Here is an 8554-nt window from a genome sequence, read left to right on the forward strand (position 1 = left end):
GGTGGATTGTCTACGGCTCATACCCTTCAATCACGTTACAGCATAGGAGTTGATGATGTCGGATATAATTTTTTTTTTAGTTTTTAAAGGAGTTTTTGGAATTAATATTTCATATAAAAACTCTTTTATGGGGTATCTCCTAATGATTTATACGAGTTTCTCGCTATTTTAACCATATTTGTATATGGTCAGTTATTATTTGAAAAAACTTTTTTGGTGTTGGTTATCAATTATCGGACAAAGATAAATTTTGCTAGCACTCAAAATTCTGAGTAGAGATTTTTCCGACATCGTTAATTAGTTTGTTTGATTTGCTCTCATTCATCACCATTATTATTGAATTCAAATGAGTTTATTTATAGAGTTACCAAGAAAAAATCGCGTGATTGGTGGATTAGTTTCACTACCATCTTAATTTTTGTAAATTTATTTTATGTGACGTTTATATTAGATATTTTAATTTTTTTTGTAAATTAATGTTAAATTTGATGAGAATTATTTTTTTATAAAAAAAATAATAGTTAAAATTTTAATATAAATTTGGATAAATTATATAAATTATTATATTCATACTAAATAAACTATCTAAATACTATAATAATAATAATAATAATAATAATAATAATAATAATAATAATAATAATAATAATAATAATAAAGACTAATATTATAATAAAATATAAATTTGAATAATTATTAACTTGATATAATAGGAGTTGTAAAAAAAATCTAAAAGGGTAGATAGTTGGTACTGACTTGATATAAAATAATACTCAATTCGTATAATATTTAATTAGTGTGAAAACATATTTAAATTGAATACTTGTAAATTTATGACAATTTTTTATTTTTCATTAAAATAATATATATCAATATACTTATTTTATTTAACATTGAAGGACAATTAATTACATATTTTATATTTTATTATTTGAACTCAATTATAAGTTATATTAATTTATATCGTTAACACTGTTACCGTTAGTTTAAAGAAAAATTCTGTTAAAATATTTTTAATTTTATTTATTTAATATATTTATTTATACGTCATTAACTTTTATATAATTCTAATTTATTTATATCAAATTCAACCTCAATCCCTCCGGCCCCGACCATCTCTGATTCTTCCTCCGCCGGCATTCCTCAGCCAACCTCAATTAATCTTTATTCTCTCTCCTTCCCGGCCGACTACGGTTCCTCCCAAACAAATCACTGTCACTTGCTGAAAATGTTTGCTGGTGAATATAAATAGATTAACTTTGAGATTATCCGGTGTGAAAAGCTTCTTGATCTTGATGGCAATATCATCAATGATCAGACCACAAGTTGGATCATCTTCCATACATGTATTGAACATCATCTTCTTCAGCTTGAAATGCAACCGGCTTAAGCATCCCATCCTTGAATGTTATAAAGAGTCTGCAAATCGATATTCATCGAAGCTGGAGGGACTAATACATTCAACGACAAGTTGCACGCAAGTTCGGGCGACGCTGAATGTGACAGAGTAACGAATTCCTTTCTCTACTTTCACACCCTGCCGGATTTTGGCATCGTTACCTAGCCGAGTTGTGTGTCGGTCTTGGGGTACGATCATTCAACCTTGTTTTTGACCGGATTCTATAAGCTCAACTGTTCCGTTCAATTTCCATCCTGGAATTGACGTTGGATCATCAGATAAGTCATCATCAATGCTTGAAAAACCTCTGGTTGGTGTAGTCTCGAAGTTTCCATTGATTAGAAGACCTGAAATTAAGAGAACACTATAATTAAATAAAAAGGAAGCAGTCGGGTGTCGGCGACGGGAAGGATGACGAGTGGAAGGCAGTGGAGAGGAGCTGGAAGATGATGTTAGAATCTTTAGTCTAGATCTTTAATCCTTAAATCTATATTCTTAATTCTCTATGTCAATAAATCGAGATAAACTGTAATTGCAGAAACGTACATAGATCTTTAATGAAGAACGGTTCATTAAGCCGTTCTTCGTTATTCTCTTCTTCTTGTTCTTGGATCTGGACCTGAATCTGAATGTGGATTTTCTCGTTCTGGATCTGGACCTGGATCGGAATGTTTGATGTGGGTGGGGTTTAAGTCTTCCAACCCTATATCGATAGCATTCTTGAGAGTTCTTGAGAGATGAACTAAATCCTTATTGTTCGATGAGAGAAACAAATAGGCTGGCTATCTATATGGGTTGGGAACCTAGCCCTAATATACCCATTTATTATTCGGCCCATCAACGAAATAATGAATGGTATTTCTGCTTCTACACAAATATGTCCCCATATTTATTATAGATGTCCAAATAAGCCCATAACCTTTATACTTTAATAGATCACTTTATTTGGGCTTTAATCTTTATTATGATAACAACTAATATACAATTATTAAATTATATATGTACCCAAATATTGGAAATAATTCCAACAATCTCCCACTTGGGTCATATAATATTTCCTTCAATTGTATATTATAACCTTAAGAGCTCAAAATATTGTTATCATTACAAATACACCTATATCAATCTCGTCCATCAATTATAACAACATAGGATTAAAGCGGTTTTTGTTACATTAATTCGTAACTAAACCCTCAATAGTCACATATGTCAATACAATCAAATGACATAGATTAAACATGGGTGTGTAGTGTGGATTAACATGTAATGTGATCTTTAACATGTCTAATACCAACTGGTCCTCCTTTATTCCTTATAGAGATCAATCTGAATAACTTTAAAATCTTGATTTTCTTTAAAAACTAAATCTTTAATTTCTTTAGAAACTAATTCTTTAATGTGCACATAAATTCCAAATTGTATCTATACAAGCATCACAATACAAACTCCCACTAAAACTGTATATCATCTAAATATGTAATATCCATATGAACAATATGTTCATGAAAGACCTCGGATAGCAAATATTTAGAGAACGGATCCGTAATTTTAGAGTTTGTCCAAATATGCTCAATAGATAAATAAACATTCTGAATTCTTTATTTTCCAAATAGTTCGACTTAGTCAAACTCATATTACTATTAAAGTAAAAGAACTGCAAATTATTGTCACGTAATAACTTTAGTGGTCTTTCTATATCATTCATAATTTGCAACCTCGTGACAAAATTTTGCAGTCAGATTCTTTAATTGGATACCACAAAACACCTAATAAATTCTGCCATCAACTTGAAATAATTCGAGTGTCTACTTAACACTCTTCCAAAAATTAATTCTTTAAACTAAAATGATGTGGCACGAATTTTCGACTGTTTTAGTATCCAACAAAATTCGAATCAATATACCAAATGATCTCTATCCGATTCGATTTCACTATATGAGTATGCAATGTTTTGTTCTTAAAATATCACATTAGTTGTTTGGTTGCTTTCTTAATGATCCAAACCAGGATCCTTCAAATATTTGTGCAACATCATAAATATTCTTAATTTCTTGATTCATATAATCTAGAGCATACATTAAACTCTTGTTTAAGGAGTATTATGTATATATATTTATTTTCAAGGCTAATCTTGAAGTACTTATGAGACTAAATTTATCTCTAGATCTTTCAAAATATCCAATAATTAACATCTAGAAATTCTTTAGTCTAGTTTATTTTCTTTAGACCTATAAGGCCTGACCTTAACTGGACAACCCCAAAAGAATTTACTAGTTGTTTTAGTTGAATCTTTATTTCATATATAAGTTGTAATTCTTAACTCTTCCTTCCAAATGAATCAATTACATGAAGATATTCCATAAATGTTTGTTTCCAAATAAAAAAAAAGTATCTAAAGTAATTCTTTATTTCTTCATCTTTAATATGAATTGTCAATGCCCACGCCGATGTTTCTTTCACCATCAATTGACTTTTGACAATTAACTCAACCGTACATCAACACATTTACTTTAGTAATACTGAAGTTACCATTAAATGTGTATGAGTACTGAAGTTAAATTACTCTTAGAACAAACAAAACAAACTATAATATGTATTCTTTTATGCACCACTTTCTTTAGTAATTTTCTTTTAGGTGCAATATCTGCAATTCTTACAAGTTCATTTTTTTATTATGTATTAAGGTATTTGCTAAGTGAACACTATTTATGTTATTTTTGTTTCAATCTTTTATTTTTCTTACACACAATTGATGTGAGTTCATATAGAGACTATGTCTCCCTTTAGACAACTACAATTCACATCAATTAACTTAAGTGTAAATAAGAAAATTCAAATTAGATGCATGAGAATACATTATTGTAACTCTGACTTTAATGCATTACTTTTGAAACAAAATAAAACATATATTATTTATGAAATCTTTATTCTAATAATACCCTTAGCAATTTTAACCATTTTAGATATAATTCTTAAAAATACAACAAATTCTAAATATGTCTTAAAAATTATATCATATAAAATGAACTTAAGATGTTGACAAAAAAATAATCCGTATAAGCAGAAGTGTTAACTTGATTAGATAACAAAACAAATGAACAACCATACTCACAAAATTTTAATAATCACATAAATTCAAAATAATGGTACGTCTCATCATAAGATACCAAACGCAACATTAATATTTAGTCTTTGGACATTAAATATTAACTTGCAAACGGTACTCTTTTGTAGTAATCAAATATTAACAATAAGTCCTGTCAAATAATTGGTTATCTTTGGATATTTCAATTATTCACATGGCCCACCGAATAATTGTTACATATTTATTACCACATGTGCATAATGTTATTCTGACCAATTATTTATCTTCCTTTGGGCCGATTAAATAACCGCATGAAATACATACACACTACCTTCTTAATTTATAAAACATATTAACCTTCACAAGAGAGCCTACTTTGGTAGGATGTTGCTTCAATTAATTGATTTAATAAATTAATAACTTATGTACATACTTTAAGTGTGTAACTCGACTAATTATTAAACTTCCTTTTGTCCGATTAATAATCACATAGTTACAAACACAATCGTCTTAATCTTATAAAACAAATATGTTCTATAAATTAATAATTTGTACATTATTTAAATTTGCAATCCGACCAATTATTAACCTTCCTTTGGGCCGATTAACAATCGCATAATTACAAATTTAAGTGGGCCTAAAATTGTACCAAATTTTGAATGTGTTATTAACACCGAAAATCCGAATGTTGTTTTATGTATCAAAATTGCATAAATTCATATGTGTTACACAAAACAAATAATTGTGATTTTACTAATCACTCAATTATTTCTTAATATCAATCAACACAATATATGCATAAAGACCGAAATATGTATATATATTTGAATGTGTAATATAACATGATTGATTATTCATCCAAATATAATAAATAATTAAATAATCAATTACACAGATTACTCAAAATTCTAAATTTATCAATTATTAGGTTAATTGATTTCCTTAATTCTGAATAAATAACTTAATTCTTGATAAATAAGTTATTGATATTTATTTATTCTTTAATTGTAAATTATTATTATTAATAAAATAATAATCTCTTTATTCTTGTCTTTTCTTAATTTCTGAATATATTTATATAAATTGACTTTTTCTTAATTTCTGAATATATTCCATACATTAATTAAGTCATAAATTAAATGGATGATACATCCATTTTTATACTAATTCATTAAATATATTACAAACTTAATGTAATCAATATTTATAAAAGATTATAAACATGATAAGTAACTATTTTTCTTTGCTTAATTCTCAAATCATAACCTATATCATAAATATATATTAAAGTTTTAAAATTATAGAATTCCATAATATATTTTACTTTATTCTTAATTGTATATAAATGTATTAATACATTAACAATTATTTCAGGAATAAATATTTATTCAATCTTTAACTAATTAAAATAATATTATCATTATTTTAATTCCTTAAATTAATTATAATAAGTATAATAATTAATTATTATTCTAAAACTGAATTCTTTAATTCTTTATGGGTTGGCTATCTATATGGGTTGGGGACCTAGCCCTAATATACCCATTTATTATTCGTCCCATCAACGAAATAATGAATGGTATTTCTGCTTCTACACAAATATGTCCCCATATTTATTATAGATGTCCAAATAAGCTCATAACCTTTATACTTTAATAAATCACTTTATTTGGGCTTTAATTTTTATTATGATAACAACTAATATACAATTATTAAATTATATATGTACCCAAATATTGGAAATAATTCCAACAGATGAATTTGTTAAAGGGAATTTATAATTTTATAGAGTAATTGATGACATGTAAATAAATAAATAAAAATGACATAATATATATTTTAACAGTAAATTTGAAAAAAACTTTTAAGTAGAGTCTTAAATTTATCTTTATCTCATTTTAAAATTGTCTAATTAGTTGACATGAGTTTTGTGTAAACATATTATTAACATTTCAATACATAAATTTCAAATAATCAAAATATAATAATATATATTATTTTATGTAAAGAATAATGCCTAAAATTATTTTATTTTAATAGTCCGTGGATTAATGATATATACATCTAATCTTATACTCAATACAATCATTATAATTTTATTTGACTTATGCATTTTAGATAGAAAATAAGAAATAATTTGTGTCACCGTCTAATATTAATAGTAATAAACAAAATTAAATATACATTATTTTTAATATGTTTTATTTATTTTTTATATTTTATAAAAGTTTTAAATTTATTTTTAATAATAATATATTTTTTTAATATATTATAATATATAAAATAAAAATTACACTTGTATAATTTTATTCAATATTTTTTTTAGAGAATATGATATAACAATGCCCCGTAGAGACGAACCCAGAATTCGGTAGTGGTGGTGGGGTAGGCTTAAAAAAAATGTAAGGTGCGCTAAAATAAAAAATGAGAAAATTTTGAATAAAACGAATAAATAAATGTAAGTTTTACTATTTTTTAATAATTAAATAAATAAAATAGTGAAATCTATTAATGTTTTTTTAAAAATTTAAAAATAATTTTACATTTTAACAATAAAACAAAATATTTTTTTTTTTCGAAGTAAGCTCTATATAGATCCTTCCTGGCTCTGCAAAAAAATTTTAAAAATGAAAGAACAATAGTAAAAATATTCTTAAAATAGAATATGACAAAATAGTAAATACACTCCATTGTCCTTCCTGTTGTAGTTACCCTAAACTTTTTAATGTATTTTTTAAATATATATATATATATATTTATTCAAATGATTATTTAATTTTAAAAAAAACTCATTTATTTATATTTATATATATATATATATATATATTATATTATATATATATTATGTTATATATATATATATATTATGCTTATTTATACAACTAATATGTATAAACTAATAAAAAAAGATTATTAATTTTTTTCATCCTCTTTTTTATTAATTATACAAACAAATTTAATTTTTATTTTTAAATTTATATATTTATTAATTAAATATTAATATATTTTCTCTATCCTTCTTTCTTATTAATTATATTATTTTATTTCATTCCTAATTTTTTATTATTTATATATTAATTTTTTCATCTTTATATTTTTATCTGTTTTTATTTCTTTTAGTACTCAAATTCTCATTTTTGAACAGATTTTAACAATTTATTTGTGAGTTTTGTTCCACTATATTATTATTTTTATTGAAGTGTTTCTTTTTTATTTAATTTAATATGAACAAAATGAAACTAATAATTTTTTTATTTAATTTTGTATTCATGACTTATAATAGTAGTATAAAATATTATTTTTGTCTAATCTTTGATTATTACTCTTTTGTTGTTTGATAAATAAGTTGTTATTATTATTCAATTCTTGATTATTAGTTTTTGTTGTTGAAAAGATTAATCATTGTTATATTCAATCATCAAAATCAAATAATTTTAAAATTATCAAAATGATTATATTCGAATAAAACTTAAAAAGAAATAGAAATAGAAAATTAAAATAATTAACGATAAATATTTAAATATATAGTAAGACCAGAAATATAAAAAGACAAAAAAATAAAATAAAAAAAAAATAAAATTAAAATAATTAATAATAAATACTCATATAATAATAAAAAGAAATTTATAAAAAAAAATATAAAAATATAAAAGTATAAAAGATCGTTGATTAATTAATAAATAAGAAGTAGAGAAAAAATTTATTAATATTTAATTAATAAATATATAAATTAAAAAATAAAAATTAATTATATTTATTTTACAAAACGGTTAAAAATATTTTATTAAATCTCAAAAGTGGGAGACTCAAGAATCAAAGTTAGACAAACATAAGTTATAAATAAAAGATTACAATCAAACGACATTATACCTGATTGAGAAATAGAGATTACAAACTATAACAAATCTTAATTATCTTAACCTGGTGTTTTAACAGATTGTCTTCCTCTTCACTTTGTCCAGCCTCTTTTCCTTCCCCTTTCTCTTGTAATTAAACAGGGATGAACTAAAGAGGTTGATGAATACTGCCTATTTTCATTTTAATTTTTTTTATATGAATCCGTTCTAATT

Source organism: Impatiens glandulifera, chromosome 6 (assembly GCF_907164915.1).
Source record: "Impatiens glandulifera chromosome 6, dImpGla2.1, whole genome shotgun sequence".
Taxonomy (NCBI): Eukaryota; Viridiplantae; Streptophyta; class Magnoliopsida; order Ericales; family Balsaminaceae; genus Impatiens; species Impatiens glandulifera.